Here is a 19,674-nt window from a genome sequence, read left to right as displayed (position 1 = left end):
GTGTTGGATCAAGAGTCTCTAAATAAGTTGAATATACTGATCAACTACATTACTCCGGATGTGTATAAGTATATCTTGGACTGTGAAACTTACGAATTGGCTATTGCTACATTGGAAAAGATTTTTGTTAAACCAAAGAATGAGGTATTTGCACGTCACCTTCTATCTGCCCATAGGCAGCAGGTGGGAGAATCTTTGGATGCTTATTTACAAGCACTTTGGCGCCTTGGTGCTAACTGTAATTATAAGGCCGTGTCGGCAGAAGAATATAAGGAAGAATCGGTACGGGATGCTTTTATTAATGGATTACTGTCTAGATCAATTCGTCAGCGGTTAATAGAAAATAAGACTTTGGATCTCAAGAGTGCTTTTGAGCAAGCCTCTACATTGGATTTGGCTCAGAGAAGTTCGGATTCTTACGCTCTTTTTAATCGGCCTGCGACTGTGGTTTCGGCAGTTCCGGATGAAAAGGAATTATGTGGAGTGGTTTACCAGATTCTGAAACAGTTTCTACTTCGGCTGCTGTTGCCTCTAGGATTCAGAAGTGTTATTTTTGTGGGAACGCCCGGCACCCTCGTCTGAAATGTCCTGCTCGGGAGGCTGTGTGTCGTAAATGCGGCAAGAGAGGTCATTATGTACATGTTTGTAAATCAATTGCCTCCTCTGTGGCTATTCAGCCTTTAGATAGGGCGTTTATTGCATCAGTTTCTGCTGCCTTTGCTCATGGCCTAAACAAAGCTATAGTTACGGCCCAAGTTGATGGGTTAGAAGTGAAGGCCCTTATAGATACGGGCAGTACCAAGAGTTTTATAAGTCTTCAGTTTGTGAAGGAGAAGCGTTTGAAAATTTTGCCTGTTACTTATCAGGTGTGTATGGCTCAGACGACTCTCACCTCACAAGTAGCTGGTTGTTGCCTTGTGAAATTAATTCTTCTAGGTAATACGTATACTGATATATGCCTATCTGTTTTGCCTAATCTCTGTGCGGATATTTTGATTGGTCATGATGTGCTTCAATTACACGAGTCTCTTAGTCTTTCTTTTGGAGGAACTAAGCCACCTTTATCTATTTGTGGATTAACTTCTTTATCCATTTCTCCATTATCACTTTTTTCCAATTTGATGCCGGATTGTAAGCCAATTGCTACCAAGTCAAGAAGGTATAGCAGTCAGGATAAAGAATTTATTAATTCTGAAGTTCAACGTCTTTTATTGGAAGGAATCATTGAACCTATTTGTTCGCCCTGGCGGGCACAAGTAGTTGTCACCACTAACGAGAGACATAAGAAACGAATGGTGATAGACTACTCTCAAACTATTAATAGGTATACTCAATTAGATGCGTACCCTTTGCCTCAGATTGATGAGCTTATCAACAAAGTATCTCAGTATAAGGTTTTTAGCACTATTGACCTAAAGAATGCTTATCATCAGATTCCTATCGTTAAGAGGGATCAACCATATACGGCCTTTGAGGCTGGCGGAAAGCTGTATCAGTTTTGCCGAGTACCATTTGGTGTTACTAATGGTGTTGCCTGTTTTCAACGGGCAATGGATGCTTTTATAAGTGATAACTCTCTCTCTGACACCTTTTCATATTTAGATGACATCACGGTGTGTGGCAAATCAAGGGTGGAGCATGATTCTAATTTAGAAAGATTCCTTCAAGTTGCGGAAAAAGTTGGTTTAACTTTCAATAAAGAGAAGTGTATCTTTTCGACCACTGAGGTAAATCTACTGGGGTATATTATCTCGGGAAACAAGATTAAACCAGATCCAGAACGCCTGCGACCATTGATTGATTTACCTTGTCCTACTAATTCTAAGGCTTTGCAACGAGTTGTTGGACTGTTTTCTTATTATTCTAATTGGATTGCAAACTTTTCACAGAAGATCCGGCCCCTTATTCGGGTTACGACATATCCTCTATCATGGGAGGCCAGGACGTGTTTTGATAATTTCAAAAAGGATATCCTTGGAGCAGTTGTGCATTCTATTGATGAGCAGGTTCCCTTTGTGATTGAGACGGATGCTTCCGATTTTGCAATTGGGGCTACTCTGAACCAAAATGGAAGACCTGTGGCCTTTTTCTCATGTACTTTGAACAATAGTGAGAAAAGACACTCCTCACTAGAGAAAGAGGCGTATGCAATAGTAGAAGCACTGCGTAAATGGAGACATTATTTATCGGGGCGACATTTTACATTGGTAACTGACCAAAAATCTGTGTCCTTTATGTTTGATGTCAAACATTTTGGAAAGATCAAGAATGATAAAATAATGAGGTGGAGGATTGAGTTGGCATGCTACCATTTTGATATAGTTTACCGTCCGGGGAAGGATAATGTTGCTGCTGATGCGCTGTCGAGGGCTTATTGTTCTGTGATTCACGGAGATACACTTATTAATCTTCATAATGCTTTGTGCCATCCTGGTGTTACGAGGATGATACACTTCGTACGCAGTAAGAATTTGCCCTTTTCAGTTGAAGACGTCAAGCGGATGACTTCATCATGTTCTATCTGTGCTCGGTGTAAACTGAATTTCTTTAAGCCTCAACGAGCTCATCTTATAAAGGCTACTTCTCCTTTTGAACGTTTGAGCGTTGATTTTAAGGGGCCTCTTCCTTCAACGACTCAGAATCGATATATAGTTACTGTTGTGGATGAGTTTTCAAGGTTCCCTTTTGCTTTTCCTTGTGCAGATGTATCAGCTGCTACAGTTATCAAATGTCTGACTCAACTTTTTGTCATCTTTGGGATGCCTGCGTATATCCATTCGGATCAGGGAAGTTCTTTTATGTCTTCCCAGTTGAAGGAATACCTCCAGAGTCGGGGAATCTCTACTAGTAGAACTACCCCGTATAATCCCCAGGGTAATGGACAGTGTGAACGATATAATGGAGTGATCTGGAAGGCAGTTATGTTGGCTTTGACATCCCGGAACCTTAAGAATACACAGTGGGAAATGGTATTGCCTGATGCCCTGCATTCCATTAGATCATTGCTTTCAACGGCTACTAATGTGACCCCCCATGATAGGCTCTTTAACTATCCACGGAGATCTACTACGGGATATTCGGTACCTTCATGGCTTACTATGCAGGGACCTGTGCTGCTTCGACGCCATGTTAGATTGTCAAAATATGATCCTTTAGTGGAGGAGGTGGAGCTGTTGGAGGCAAATTCCCAATATGCTCATATTCGATTCCAAGATGGGAAAGAAAGTATTGTTTCAATTAAAGACTTGGCTCCTTGTGGTGGCCAGCCCTCTTCTGAGGATATTAACAATAGTCATGATTCAGATAATGTGGATGTCGTCACAGATACTACGAATATTTCCAATCCTATTGCAGATAATTATAATTCTATTAGTCAGCCCTCGATGGATGTTCATGACCATCCCAGTTTACCTTCTGATGGGATTTCCAATCCGGAAACCGTTGATAATCGGGATATGGATAGCCTTCCTGCAGAAGATACTTCCGTGTCTCCTGGTGTGGGAGGGCAAGGAATTTCACCAAGGTTAAGAAGGTCGACACGAACAAGATATCCGGTTGGCCGATTGAAAATGGACTTTTAAAATAATTTGATAGTAATGTTTTAAAATTGTTGAAATATTATATTTGTATTGTTTTAGTTATAAATAATTAATTGTAAATTGTAAAGGCTACCTAGGTTGGAGTATGTTTTAAAAGGAGGGGTGAATGTGGTGATTATTCTTGTTTCGTAAGAAGCGTTGTAATTGGTTGCCTGTTTCCTGCCTTGAGATATATGCTGTAAACTCATTGGTAGTTGATGTCATGTGATTTGTGGTGGCCATCTTAAATTCAGTTCTCTACAGCCTTGGTTGGGACTGGGTGTTGAAGATGTGCTGCTGGGTTTTTAAGGTTAATAAAGCCTAGATTTAGAAAGGCAAATCTACTCTTTATTTCAATGCAAAAAGTTGATCTTTTTTTATATTCGTGGCGAGGCCAGCATTTATTCATTTTTATAATCGTGGCAATGCCAGCATTTATTGCCCATCCCTAGTTGCCCTTGAGAAGGTGGCGGTGAGCCGCCATCTTGAACTGCTGCAGTCAGTGTGGTGAAGGTACTCCCACAGTGCTGTTAGGTAGGGAGTTCCAGGATTTTTACCCAGCAACGATGAAGCATCAACGATATACTTCTAAGTCAGGATGGTGTGTGACTTGGAGGAGAACTTGGAGGTGGTGGTGCTCCCATGCGCCTGCTGCCCCTGTCCTAGGTGGACGAGGTCACGGGTTTGGGAGATGCTGCAGAAGAAACCTTGGTGAGTTGCTGCAGTGCATCTTGTAGATGGTACGCACTGCAGCCACGGTACACCAGTGGTGTAGGGAGTGAATGTTTAACGTGGTGGAAGGGGTGCCAATCAAGTGTGCTGCTTTGTCTTGGATGGTGTCGAGCTTCTTGAGTGTTGTTGGAGCTGCACTCATGCAGGCAAGTGGAGAGTATTCCATCACACTCCTGACCTGTGCCTTGTAGATAGTAGAAAGGGAGTCAGGAGGTGAGATACTTGCAGCAGAATACCCAGCCTCTGACCTGCTCTTGTTGCCACAGTATTTATGTGGCTGGTCCAGTTAAGTTTCTGGTCAATGGTGACTCCCAGGATGTTGATGGTAGGGGATTCAGCGATGATAATGCCATTGAATATCAAGGGGCGGTGGTTAGACGCTCACTTGTTGGAGATAGTCATTGCCTGACACTTCTGTGGCGCGAACATTACCGGCCACTTATCAGCCCAAGCCTGAACGTCATCCAGCTCTTATTGCATGCGGGCATGGACTGGTTCATTATCTGAGGAGTTATGAATGGCACTGAACACTGTGCAGTCATCAGCGAACATCCCCATTTCTGACCTTATGTTGGAGGGAAGGTCATTGATGAAGCAGCTGAAGATGGTTGGGCCTAGAACACTGCCCTGAGGAACTCCTGCAGCGATGCCCTGAGGCTGTGATGATTGACCTTCAATCACCACAACCATGTTTAACATGGCGGATTACTGATTCATCAGCTGAGGGAGGGCGGTAGGTGGTAATCAGCAGGAGGTTTCCTTGACCTGAAGCCATGAGACTTCATGGGGTCCGGAGTCAATGTTGTGGACTCCCAGGGCCTCTCCTTCCCGACTGTATACCACTGTGCCGCCACCCCTGGTGGGTCTCTCCTGCCAGTGGGACAGGACATACCCAGGGATGGTGATGGAGGAGTTTGGGACATTGTCTGAAATGTATGATTCTGTGAGTATGACTATGTCAGGCTGTTGCTTGACTAGTCTGTGGGGCAGCGCTCCTAATTTTTGCACAGGTCCCCAGATGTTGGTGAGGAGGACTTTGCAGGGTTGACTGGGCTGGGTCTCCCATTGCCGTGTCTATAGCCGGTGCCGAGGTCAATGCTGGGTGGTCCGTCCGGTTTCATTTTTATTATTTTGTTTCGTAGCAGTTTGTTACAAGTGAGTGGCTTGCTGGGCCATTTCAAAGGGTGGCTAAGATTCGGCAGGGGATTCGGCGATGGTAATGCCGTTGAATGTCAAGGGCGGTGGTTAGGTCCTCGCTTGTTGGAGATAGTCATTGCCTGGCACTTGTGTGGCACGAATGTTACCTGCCACTTATCAGCCCAAGCCTAAATGTCGTCCAGGTCTTGCTGCATGGGGGCACAGACTGCTTCATTATCTGAGGAGTTGCGAATGGCACTGAACAATGTCATCAGTGAACATCTCCACTTCTGATCTTGTGATGGAGGGAAGGTCATTCATGAAGCAGCTGAAGATGGTTGGGCCTAGGCCACTGCCCTGAGGAACTCCTGCAGCGATACCCTGGGGCTGTGATGATTGACTTCCAACTGTAACATTTACATATTGAATTATCATTGGCCCGCAGGCATCTGTAAGGAATACCTATTGTTTTGAAGACCCAGGCTAGGGGTCCTAATGCCAGGCTTTCCCCACTGGTGCTGCTATGAGTAAGATCACAGACCTAATGCTTAATAAAAGAGTTAAACTGTAATACTCCATTGTCCTGCAATTTATTATTTTTATATAAAGTGTGCAAAACAAGACATGGGGCTAGATTTTCGGGGAGCCATCAGGCGGGGTTTCAGGCGTGGTGTGGGGGGGAAATCCTGACTTTGGGTGTCCCGACACCATCCCACCCAAAACTCCTCCCCACATAAGTTTCAGGGGCGGCGGGTACCTGCCCCGCACTGGGACCCGCCGAAACCAGGCGGGAAGGGATTAGTGCCAATTAACTGCCTGTTAACAGGTAGTTAACAGGCAGTTTTTAGCCTAATCCCCATTTTGAGGGGTTTCGTGTGGGTTTCCCGATGGCTCCAAACCACGCCAGGTCAGAGCAGCGGGCCGTCAGGTTGAAGGAGTTGGAGGGGTCGCGATGTCGGCGCTCAGGTGAGTGATGGGTGCATGAGTGTAAAGGTAAGTGTGTTTGGTGTGTCTAAAGTGTGTAAAGAACTTTTACTTACCTGTACTTACCTTCACAGCCTTTCTTCCTGTAGCCATCGGGAGCGCAGCACTCAGCCGGTACTTAAAGCTGAACGGCTGTGATCTATCAAAAGTGACAGCCTTCAGCTTTTAGCACTGCTGAGATTTCTAAATGAGTCTGCGCTGAAGGACTCATCTTAGAAATCAGACTGTCAGTGTTTGACAGCTTCAAACAGCTGTAAAACACTGATATTTCATCTGTTAGAAATCTTGACAGATGAAATTTCAGTCTGTGACGTCACCTGTTTCCGGGTGGCCCTTAATTGGACTGCTGAGCCCGCTGGGCGGGCTCAACAAGGTCAATCAAGGGAAAATCGCGCAGATTGGCCAGACGTCGAAGTATGCATGTCAGAATCCTGAAAGGGGAAGTCCCGCCTTCTTCCCGACAGGTTCGACAAAATCGACCCCATGGTGTCAGAAGTGGGATTGCAAATGGACATCATTGGAGCTCCCTTGCCTCGAATGGATTGGGAATCTTTGAACTTACATGGAGAATGGCGCAAGTTCAAGCAACACGTGGAGTTGATGTTCTCGGGTCCGCTGAAAAGCAAAGGTGAGGAAGAAAGATGCAGCTACCTACTCCTGTGGATTGGAGAAAAAGGGAGAGACATTTTTAACACATGGTCTCTCACCACGGATGAAGCAAAGGTACTGAAAAGTTATTTTGACCGTTTTGAATCATATGTGATGCCCAAGACAAATACGATATTCGCTAGGTACAAGTTTCAGGAGAAAGTACAAGGAGCTAGTGAGTCATTTGAACAGTTCGTGACTGAGTTAAAACTGCTGGTAAAAGACTGTGAATATGCAGATAAAGATGAGTTGTTCAGAGACTGCATCGTGTTTGGAATACATTCAGCTAAAGTGAGAGAGAAACTTTTGAATGTTGGTTCCGGGCTAACACTAGACAAAGCTATGGACATAGCTAGATCGCACGAGATAGCCCAAGCACAGTTGAAAACCATAACCGGCACCACAAGCAGCTCACGTGAACAGACAGTGCATGCAGTTAATAGACACACACCAAAGAACACCGCCCAGAGAGTGTGTTTCAGAACAGAAAGAACAGAGAGAGTTCTAAAAATGAGCAACACAGACATAAAACACTTCAAAAACTGTGGATATTGTGGAAACAAGGTGCATGGGGAAAAGGAGCACTGCCCTGCCAAAGGAAGGCAATGTGCTAACTGTGGTAAACAGAACCACTTTGCTAAAGTTTGCAGGACTGTTTTTGGATTAGCAGTACACACAGTGAGTGACAGCCAAATGCCAGATAGAGAGCCAAATGCAGAGGAACTGTTTATTGATTCTGTGTCACAGAAAAAACAGATTTCAGAGACTGAGCAAGCCTTTGCAGATATTGAGATATAAAAACAGGGCACTGAGCTTAAGTTTAAACTAAACACTGGAGCTCAGGTTAATGTAATTCCTCTGAGTGAGTATCACAGCTTGAAGGATGAGTGTGAGCTACAGCCCACCTCACGCAGACTGACCAGCTATGGGGGTGAGCAGCTCATTGTAAAAGGCACATGCGTGATGAAATGCAAGTACAAAGAAAGTGACATGATGTTGGACTTTTACATTGTTGACACTCGAGTACCTCCAGTGCTAGGTCTAAAGGCATGTTTAGACATGGACCTCGTCAAGCTAGTGCTATCATTGACAGCGCCAGTTGAGAAGCAGACAGTCATGGAGGAGTTTGCTGACGTTTTCAAAGGAATCGGACTATTCCCAGATGAATGCACTATTCACCTTGACCCAGCAGCAACCCCTGTGGTTTGCCCACCGAGAAGGATACCCCTTGCTCTATGTAGTCACCTGAAGGAGGAGCTGCAGAGCATGGAGTATACAGAAATCATCGTCCAGGAAACAGAACCGACAGAGTGGGTCAACACATTAGTAGTGGTTGAGAAACCACATACAGGCAAGCTCAGAGTCTGTCTCGACCCCAGAGATTTGAACAAGGCTATCAAACGCCCTCACTACCCTCTACCAACGCTAGATGACATCACACCCAAGCTAGTGGGAGCACGTTACTTCAGTGTAATGGACGCATGATCAGGATACTGGACTATCAAGCTCACGGAAGAGTCATCTAAGCTAACAACGTTCAACACACCATTTGGACGCTACTGATTTCTGTGTTTACCATTTGGTCTTATCTCAGCTCAGGATGAATTCCAGCGGAAGATCGATGAAACCTATGAAGGCCTCGACGGAGTCGTCGCAATCGTAGACGACATCCTCATCTATGGCAGGAATAGAGAGGAACATGACAGGAACCTTCGTGCAATGCTACAAAGATCACGGGAGAAAGGTATCCAGCTCAACCCCAAGAAAAGCATAATCGGATCCACCGAGATCAGTTATTTCGGGCATCGCCTCTCAACTGATGGCATTAAGCCGGATCCAGGGAAAACCTCCGCCATCAAGAAGATGGAGCCGCCGAAGAACCATGCAGAGCTAGAGACAGTACTAGGCGTGGTTAATTACTTAGCCAAGTTTGCCCTGAGCCTCTCCGAAATCAACGCACCCATGCGTCAGTTGCTCAAACAATCCAATGAGTTCCTGTGGGACAAACAACATGACACAGCATTTCAGAAAATGAAAGACCTAATCACCAGAGAACCAGGACCAGTTCTTGCCTACTTCGACCCCAACAAAGAGCTCAGACTACAAGAGGACGCGTCAAAGCACGGACTAGGCGCAGTATTACTGCAAGAAGGAAGGCCCATTGGCTACGCTTCCAGATCTCTCACAGACAGTGAAATCAACTATGCCCAAATCGAGAAAGAGCTATATGCAATTCTGTTTGCATGTAAGCGTTTCCACCAGTACGTCTATGACCGACAAGTCATTGTGGAATCCGACCACAAGCCCCTCGAGTCAATCATGAGGAAACCACTTGCCGCAGCCCCACCAAGGCTACAGAGAATGATCCTTCAGCTACAGAAGTACGACTTCACAATCATTCACCATCCAGGCAAAGACATTCCTGTCGCAGACATGCTCTCCAGAAATCTCTTAGCTACCAGGACAGCAGCCTCAGTGAAGGCATGAACGTGCAGGTGCACATGGTGTACAACAGCTTACCTGTGAGTGATTCAAAACTGAAGGAGATCCAAGCAGGAACAGAGAAAGATGCACAACTCACACTGCTGAGCAAAGTCATACATGAAGGATGGCCTGAGGAAAGGAGGAAATGCCCTCAGAGCATATCTGAATTCTGGAACCACAGAGACGAACTGTCACAAATCAACAGAATCGTCTTCAAAGGGGAGAAAATTATCATTCCTACCAGTCTCAGAGAAGAGATGTTGACAAAAATTCATGCTGGACATATGGGCATGGAAAAATGCAAACAAAGAGCACGTGACATTATGTTTTGGCCTGGAATGTGCAAACACATTGAGGACATTGTCGGAAAATGTTCCATTTGTCTAGAACGCCGCCCATCAAATGTCAAAGAGCCCAAGATACCTCACCGTATCCCAGACAGGCCCTGGCAGGTTGAGGCAACGGATCTGTTCACATGGAACAACGAGGACTACATAGTGACTGTTGATTACTACAGCAGATTTTTTGAACTGGACAAGCTTCACAGCACCACATCTGCAGCTGTGATCCACAAGCTAAAGGCAGCCTTTGCCAGACATGGCATGGTAGAGACTTTAGTCTCAGACAATGGTCCCCAATACAAATCAAAAGAGTTCGAGTCGTTTGCCAAGGCATGGGATTTCACACATGTCACATCAAGCCCACATTACCCTCAAAGTAATGGCCTTGCTGAAAAAACTGTCCAGATTGCAAAAACACTCATGGACAAAGCCAAAGCGGACAAAAGAGACCCCTACATCAGTCTCCTTGAGTACCGCAACACTCCGGTTGACAACTTCAAGTCACCAGCACAGCTGTTGATGAGCCGCAGACTTCACTCAATCCTTCCATGCACCAACCAGCAGCTGCAGCCAGAGGTCGTCAGCTGCAAGCAAGTGCATGCAATACGTGTACAGAGACAGCAACACCAAAAGAGATACTATGACAGGTCAGCTAGTCTACTGCTGCCGCTGCACAATGGAGAATCCGTCAGAATCCAGGAGCATGACTACTGGAAGCCATCAGTCGTCATCCAGCCAGCTGACACTGAGCGATCGTATCACGTCCGCACCCCAGAAGGACAGGTGTACCGCCGCAATCGCAGGCACCTCCTGAACACCAAGGAACAACACCGTCATTCCGATGAGAGGATCAGTTCAACAGAGTGTGATGAACAGAGCAATACACATAACACATCATACTTACCTGAACCTAAACCTGAACCTGAATTGTTGACTGATTCAGGAGCATGCTCAGTTTCATACCACACAAGGTCGGGACGAGAGGTCAAGCCTAGAGTTATCCTTGACTTGTGAACTGTCAAAGGGTGTAGGCAGATCGCTGCCCTAAAAAAAAACGACATCATTATTGAAACGTTGAGATGTTTTCAGTGCTAGTTAAATGCTGAGTTTACTTATATGTTTATGCTACCGAGAACATTATGTAGAAGAAAGGTTTAAAAGTAATGCATAACATTTTTCTTTTAAAAGAAAGGGGATGTAACATTTGCATATTGAATTATCATTGGCCCGCAGGCATCTGTAAGGACTACTATTGTTTTGAAGACCCAGGCTAGGGGTCCTAATGCCAGGCTTTCCCCACTGGTGCTGCTATGAGTAAGATCACAGACCTAATGCTTAATAAAAGAGTTAAACTGTAATACTCTGTTGTCCTGCAATTTATTATTTTTATACAAAGTGTGCAAAACAAGACACCAACCACCACAACCATCTTCCTTTGATCTAGGTATGACTCCAGCCAGTGGAGAGTTTTCCCCCCGATTCCCATTGACTTCAGTTTTACTAGGGCTCCTTGATGTCCAGGGCAATCACTCTCGCCTCACCTCTGGAGATCAGCTCTTTTGTCCATGTTTGGGCCAAGGCTGTAATGAGGTCTGGAGCCGAGTGGTCCTGGCATGACCCAACCTGGGTATTAGTGAGCAGGTTATTGGTGAGCACTGTCGACAACACCTTCCATCACTTTTCTGATGATTGAGAGTAGACTGATGGGGCGGTAATTGGCCGGAATGGATTTGTCCTTCTTTTTGTGGACAGGACATACCTGGGCAGTTTTCCACATTGTTGGATAGATGCCAGTGTTATAGCTGTACTGGAACAGCTTGGCTAGAAGCGTGGCTTGTTCTGGAGCACATGTCTTCAGCTATACAGCATTAGCCTTTCCTGTATCCAGTGCGCTCAGCCATTTCTTGATATCATGTGGAGTGAATTGAACTGTCTGAAAACTGGCTTCTGTGGTGGTGGGAACCTCAGGAGGAGGCCGATATGGATCATCCATTCGGCACTTCTGGCTGAAGAAGGTTGCAAATGCTTCAGCTTTGTCTTTTGCACTCACGTGCTGGGCTCCACCGTCATTGAGGATGGGGATGTTCATGGAGCCTCCTCCTCCTGTTAGTTGTTTAATGGTCCACCACCATTCACGACTGGATGTGGCAAGACTGCAGAGCTTTGATCTGATCTGTTGATTGTGGGATCGCTTAGCTCTGTCTATAGCATGCTGCTGCTGCTTTTTAACATGCATGTAGTCCTGTGTTGCAGCTTCCCCAGGTTTGCACCACATTTTTAGGTATGCCTGGTGCTGCTCATGGCATACTCTTCTGCACTCCTCATTGAACCAGAATTGACCCCCTGGCTTGGTGATAATGGTAGAGTGAGGGATATGACGAGCCATGACGTTGCAGATTGTGGTGGAATACAATTCTGCTGCTGCTGATGGCCCACAGCGCCTCATGGATACCCAGTTTTGAGCTGTTAGATCTGTTCTGAATCTATCCCATTTAGCACAGTGGTAGTGTGCCACAACACGATGGAGTGTGTCCTCAGTGTGAAGACAGGATTTCATCTCCACAATGACTGCGGTGGTCTCTATGATCAAAGTATCAGTGCAATGTCTGCCTCCAAATTGGTGTTTATACACATACACACACACTCTTGGAAAAGGAAAGCCTCCCACATTAAAATGTAATCAATCCTCTAGTTCTTGGCTTAATTAAAGAATCATGTTTTCCCACTAAAGTTGTTGTTGATATGTAACAGCAGTTGCTGTCACAATTCAATTAATTCACTTGTGGTACCGTATTGTATTCTTCAGTGATTGTGTAATAATAGCCCAGCCCATATTGGACACAAAATTATCTCCAAAATACATCCTGGCCCAGAAATTGCTGGAGCGGGATGGCAAGCGCCGTGAACTGGATTTTTTCCTTTATCCTTCAGATTGTATTAACTTTGCGCTGCTAATTGCTGGAAATGTGAATTGATAACCGCCAGGTCAACGGGACATCTGGGACCTCATGAACGTCTTGCCCAAAAGTTTATCTCCTTAACCAATTAAATTTAAGGATAGAGAATGAAACAGAGCGAGTGACAGTGAAGGAAATAGGGTGAATTAGAATCAAATTAGATACAGAAAGAGAAATAAAGAGAGGGAAAGAGCGTGGATTAAGAAAGAGAGAAAAAAGAAACAGAAAGGAAAAGTAAGAAAATACATTTTAAAATTTAAATTTTTAAATTTTAAAAACCTCTCGAAACAATTTACTTCCTGGTGAGATGCCACAGTTTCATTGTTCCCTTTTTGGGCTTCCAAGGTTGAGTGGAATGTCAGGACCCTGAATCATGTCATTAACAGGGTCCTTACGACATGAATTATGAGCCCTAAATGGCTCTGGCGAGATTCATCGTACTAACGGCGTAAATCCAACAATTTCATGACACACTATCATGGTGAGATGGTAATTTTTTGGGTTTTGACGAGGCTAACAGCGGAGCGGTGCAAATGGTCCAGCAATTTGTGGCGAATCGGAACTCATGCTATATCTCTTCTTCGCCACAAAGTACTGGGTTCTTTACGTACTAATAATGGTGGGCGCTGTGAACTCGCCATTATTATTCCAGCAATTTCTGGGTCAGTGCTTTCAAACCACTTATGCCATTATTTCGTAGAATTACATAGAATATGCAGCACAGAAACAGGCCATTCGGCCCAACGAGTCTCTGCTGGTGTTTACACTCCACACGAGTCTCCTCCCATTCCATCTGGCTCATCTCTGCCTTTCAGCATTTATTTCTATTCCTTTTTCTCTCATGTACTTATCTAGTTTCCTTTTGAAAGCATCTAAGCTATTTGCCTCAATCACTTCCTGTGGTAGCAAGTTCCACATTCTAACCACTCGCTGAGTAAAAAAAATGTCTCTTTATTTCCCTATTGGATATATTAGTAACTGTCTTGTATTTATAGCCCTAAGTTTTGGATTCTCCCACAAGTGGGAACATTCTCTCCAAATCTACCATGTCCAACCCATTCATAATTTTAAATAACAACAGAAAATGCTGGAAAAACTCAGCAGGCCAGGCAACATCCGTGGAGAGAGAAATAGAGTCAACGTTTCGGGTCGAAACCCTTCTACAGAACTTTGAAAGACCTCTATCAGGTCACCTCTAAGTCTTCCCTTTTCTAAATAATAAAGTCCCAACCTGTTCAATCTTTCCCGATAGATGTAACCTATCAGTTCTGGTATCATCCTTGTAAATCTTTTTTGCACTTTCTCCAGTGCGTCTATGTCCTTTTTATAGTTTGGAGACCAGAACTGTGGACAGTACTTTTAATTGTGGCCTGACCATGGTCCGATACAAGTTTAATATAACCTTTGAATTTTATACCCCTAGAAATAAATCCCAGTGCTTTGTTAGCATTTGTAATAACTTTGCGAACCTGTGATGCTGCTTTTAATGATTTGTATCCCGAGATCCCTTTGCTCTTCTACCTCATTCAGTTTTTTACTTTCTAAGGTGTAGGTGATGTTTTTATTTTTCCTACAAAAGTGCATCACCTAACATTTATCTGTGGTTTATTTTCCACTTAACTACCCAGTCTGCAAGTTTTTTAATGTCTTCTTGTATTAGTTTACATTCTTCATCAATGTTAGCTATACCCCCCAGTTTGATATAATCTGCAAATTTTGATACTGAGTTACTTTTTCCGGAGTCCAAATCATTAATGTAATGTATGAATAACCATGGTCCCAGCATTGATCCTTGTGAAATACCACTTTCTACCTTCCTCCAATCTGAATAACTACCCTTTACCCTTACTCTCTGCTTTCTATTTTTTATCCAATTTGCCATCCACACAGCTATTTGTCCCCTGATTCTACATGTCCTAACCTTTGTCATGAGCCTACCGTGTGGTACCTTATCAAAGGCCTTTTGAAAATCCAAGTATATGGCATCTACTACATTACCCCTTGTCTACTCTTTCCGTTACCTCTTCAAAGAATTCTATCAAGTTAGTTAAGTATGAGTTAGCCTTTTGGAATCCATGCTGATTATTCTTTTAATATATTTTCTGTCTCTAGATGCTCTTCTATAACTTCCTTCAATATAGATTCCAGTATCTTTCCTATCACAGACATTAAGCTGACTGGTCTATAGTTCCCAGGTTTTGTTCTATCTTCCTTTTTGTATATAGGAAAAGCATTAGCTGTCCTCCAGTCCCCTGGCACTATCCCCTCTTTTATGGAACTTTTATTATTATCTATATATATAAACGGATACATCTGTCTGTCTGTCTGTCTGTCTACCTGTCTGCCTGTCTGTCTGTCTGTCTGTCCGTCCTCCGGTGTGCGTCTGTCCGGCTATGCACTCGAAAGTTATAGAGCGTACCTATGCGTGCATTACGTCAAAAGAAAGCTTACCATTCCAAAACGGTCGTAAGCATATTTACGTTTCAGCCGGACAAAAATTGTGCCCGCGGTATCCAAAAAACGTTCAAAATTCCGCTCATTAGCATCTCATTATCCGCTCATTAGCGATAGAGTGACCTTGAGGTCGACCAATCGTACGCCGGGTTCCTGGCGCGTGCAGGCGGGCCCTCCTATAGTCAAGTGACGGGACGATTGACCAATCCTACGCTTCGGTGACCTGATGGTCGACCAATCGGTGTGCGTGTGGGCGGGCCTTATCGTTCTGAACCGAGGTGAGTTGACGCATCTTGATTCCAAACTTTTCCTTTCTTTTTCCCGCTTTCTGCGTGTTTCTTTTCAAATCTACATTTCCAGCAAAAAAAAAGTTGCTTTTAAAACACAAATTGTTTTTAAAAAAAGTTAATTAATTTGTAAATCTTTTCTCTAACCTCTATAATTCTCCTACCTTTCACTGTTTTTCCAGGCCCGGGGCCTAGGCTTCTCCAACTGTCGGCAGTGCAACTCTAGACCCAGGCTCCCGGCCTAGACAGAGACAAACACTGGCAGAGGGCAGAGGGTGTGCTGCCTCAGCTCCATTCCCGGGGTCAGTAGGTGGGGAGGCTTCATAAGCAACTGGGGTAGGTCGCAAGCCCCGAATAATAATCTGAAGATCCTGTGTTTGCAGCTGAGGAAATTTCTTCTGCTGACAGCCCCAGGTTAACGGCAGCCATCTTTGTCAAGGAGGGCAAAAAGTTTCAGTGCGACGCCATTTTGATTCAGTGTGTAACAGAGTGCATGCGCGGCCATCTTAGTACAGGAACATAGAGTGGGTGGGGCTTCTGTGCTCCAAATCGGGTCCTGGTGACCGAGACAGACATTCGACTATGTGGCCGGGGCCTAATCTTTCCAACTGAAAAGCAAGCGGCAGCCATTGTTTGTGATACAACACACTGAGAGGTGAGCACCCCTTTTTTAATAAAAAGATTGGTGAGGTTGTAAAGTGTATGTTATAGAAAGATTTACCAAAAATGTTTTATAAGTAATTTAAGTTTCATGTTTCCCCACCCCTTGCTCCCCCCGCTCCCTTTCACCCCAACTCCCTTTTCCCCCCTCCCTTCCCCCCTACCTTCCCCCCTCCCTTCCCCCTGCAACCCCCCCTTCCCCCCTCCCTTTCCCCCCTCCCCTCCCTCTCCCCCCTCCCTTTCCACCCTTCCCCCCACCCCCCTACACACCCCCAGCCCCCCTCCCTTTTAAAACACATATTGTTTTTTAAAAAAGTTAATTACTTTCTAAATCTTTTATCTAATCTCATTAATTTTCCTACCTTTCCCCATTTTTCCAGGTAGGCCTCGAAGCCTGGGCATCTGTTGCCAGCCATGCTGGACCCTAGGCAATTGTTTTGTGGCAAGCTCCTCCCACCCCTCACCCCCCCGCTGGGCCCGATTCCGAACCAGTGGCCAGCCATCTTGGTAAAGGCTGGCTGGGCTCACTGCAAGCTCCTGGCGGTTCATTCGGGGGGGGGGGGGGCGGGGCTCGGGAGGGGAGGGGGAGCGGAGAGGGTTACCCCGGCAACCGGGCTTGCCAGCCACAATCGGCCGCTCAGCCCAGGCTCGGAGATCGGGAGGCGGAGAGGGGAGGAGGGTTACCAAGGCAACCGGGGCTCGGGAGGGGAGGGGGAGCAGAGAGGGGTACCCCGGCAACCGGGTTCGCCAGCCGCAATCGGCCGCTCAGGCCCAGGCCCGGAGATCGGGAGGCGGAGAGGGGAGGGGGGTTACCAATGCAACCGGGGCTCGGGAGGGGAGGGGGAGCGGAGGGGGTTACCCCGGCAACCGGGCTCGCCAGCCGCAATCGGCCGCTCAGGCCCAGGCCCGGAGATCGGGAGGCGGAGAGGGGGGGAGGGTTACCAAGGCAACCGGGGCTCAGGAGGGGAGGGGGAGCGGAGAGGGTTACCCCAGCAACCGGGCTCGCTAGCCGCAATCGGCCGCTCAGGCCCAGACCCGGAGATCGGGAGGCGGAGAGGGGAGGAGGGTTACCAAGGCAACCGGGCCCGGCCAGCCACAATCGGCCGTCTCAGTCCCCCCATCCCCCTCCCCCCCTCCCCCTCTCCCTCCCACCCCCTCCCCCTCCCCTCTCCATCCCCCCCTCCCCCTCTCCCTCCCCCTCTCCCTCCCACCCCCTCCCCCTCTCCCTCCCAACCCCCTCCCCCTCCCCCTCTCCCTCCCCCCCTCCCCTCCCCCTCTCCCTCCCACCCCCTCCCCCTCCCTCCCCCCTCCCCCTCCCTCCCCCCCTCCCCTTCCCCCTCCCCCCTCCACCTCCCTCCCTCCCCCTCCCCCCTCTCCCTCCCCCTCCCCCGCTCCCCCCTCCCCCTCTCCCTCCCCCCTCCCCCTCTCCCTCCCCCCCTCCCTCCCCCTCCACCTCTCCCTCCCCCTCCCCCTCCTCCTCCCCTCCCCCCGCCCCCTCCGCCTCTCCCTCCCCCCCTCCCCCTCCCCTCCCCCTCCCTCCCCCCCTCCCTCTCACCCCCTCCCCCTTCCCCTCTCCTCCCCCTCCCTCCCCCCTCCTCCTCCTCCCCTCCCCTCTCCCCTCCCCTCCCCCTCCTCCCCCTCCCTCCCCCTCCCCCCTCCTCCCCCCATTCCTTCCCCTCCCCCCCTCCCCCCCTCTTTCTCGCTCTCTCTCTGCCCCCCAGTCGCTCTCTCTCTTCCTCCCCAGTCGCTCTCTCTCTTCCCCCCAGCCGCTCTCTCTCTTCCCCCCCAGTCGCTCTCTCTCTTCCCCCCCAGTCACTCTCTCTCTTCCCCCCGTCGCTCTCTCTCTTCCCCCCCAGTCGCTCTCTCTCTTCCCCCCCAGTCGCTCTCTCTCTTCCCCCCCAGTCGCTCTCTCTCTTCCCCCCAGTCGCTCTCTCTCTTCCCCCCCAGTCGCTCTCTCTCTTCCCCCCCAGTCGCTCTCTCTCTTCCCCCCCAGTCGCTCTCTCTCTTCCCCCCCAGTCGCTCTTACTCTTCCCCCCCAGTTGCTCTCTCTCCTCCCCCCAGTCGCTCTCTCTCTTCCCCCCCCAGTCGCTCTCTCTCTTCCCCCCCAGTCGCTCTCTCTCTTCCCCCCCAGTCGCTCTCTCCCTCCCCCCCCAGTCGCTCTCTCTCTTCCCCCTCAGTCGCTCTCTCTCTTCCCCCCCAGTCGCTCTCTCTCTTCCCCCCAGTCGCTCTCTCTTCCCCCCCAGTCGCTCTCTCTCGTCCCCCCCAGTCGCTCTCTCTTCCCCCCAGTCGCTCTCTCTCTTCCCCCCTGCCGCTCTCTCTCTTCCCCCCCAGTCGCTCTCTCTCTTCCACCCCCCACAGTCGCTCTCTCTCTTCCCCCCTGCAGTCGCTCTCTCTCTTCCCCCCCCCAGTCGCCCTCTCTCTCTCTTCCCCTCCCAGTCGCTCTCTCTCTCTCTTCCAACAACAACATGCCCTCGAAAAAGCCTCGGCACCGCCGGGCACTCTAGCTAATATATATATAAACTAGTGCCTCTGCTATCTCCTGCCTAGTTTCCTTGAATATGCATGGGTGCACACCATCCAGACCTGGGGTCTTATCTTTTTTAGTTTTGCTAGTTTGTCAATTATTTTCTCCCTTTCTATCCCAAATGTATTAATATTCTTTTAAGCTCATCCTCTCGTGAAATGTCTATTTTGTTAGCTTCTTTAATAAAAACTGAGGGGAAGTCATTATTCAATACTTCTGAAATTCTCCGTCATTAACTGAGAGTTTATCTTGCTAATCCTTTCATGGTCCTTGTTGTATCTGTGTGTTAATAGAGACACGGAAGGCAGGAGTAGGTTTCACAGGTGTTTACTGAACAAAGTCTGGAGGTGAACTAACTGATACAACACAATATACAGGCTTATATAGCCCGAGTGGCCATTACCGGCATTACAGTACACAGGGGGCTCTTAAAGGCACATACATTACAATTCCTCCCCTTTTTGCCAACCAGTACATAATATTTGAAGTAATTTATCAATCCCAGGAACGACCTTAATTGTGAAACATTTTCAGGTGCTGGGGCTTTTATGACCGCTTCAATTTTTACAGGTGACTTATGCAGCCCTTCCTTATTAATTATGTGGCCACAATATGATATTTGATTCTGGAAAAATTCGCACTTGGGGCGATTTGCTCGTAGGCCCCGTTCTCTCAGCCTAGTGAGCACCTGCTCCAAATTGGCAAGGTGCTCGTTGTCATTTTCTCCTGTTACAAGGATGTCGTCTAGGTAGCATTGAGTTCCCGGAATCCCTTGGAGGACTTGCTCCATAGCTCTTTGCCAGATAGCTGGAGCTGATGCTACTCCGAAAACCAGTCGATTGTACTGGTACAGGCCTTTGTGTGTATTTATCGTGAGATACTTTTTAG

This window comes from Somniosus microcephalus, chromosome 5 (genome assembly GCF_052327205.1).
Source record: "Somniosus microcephalus isolate GS21.2 chromosome 5, FLI_Smic_1.0, whole genome shotgun sequence".
Classification (NCBI taxonomy): domain Eukaryota; kingdom Metazoa; phylum Chordata; class Chondrichthyes; order Squaliformes; family Somniosidae; genus Somniosus; species Somniosus microcephalus.
This window is presented reverse-complemented; position numbering follows the sequence as displayed.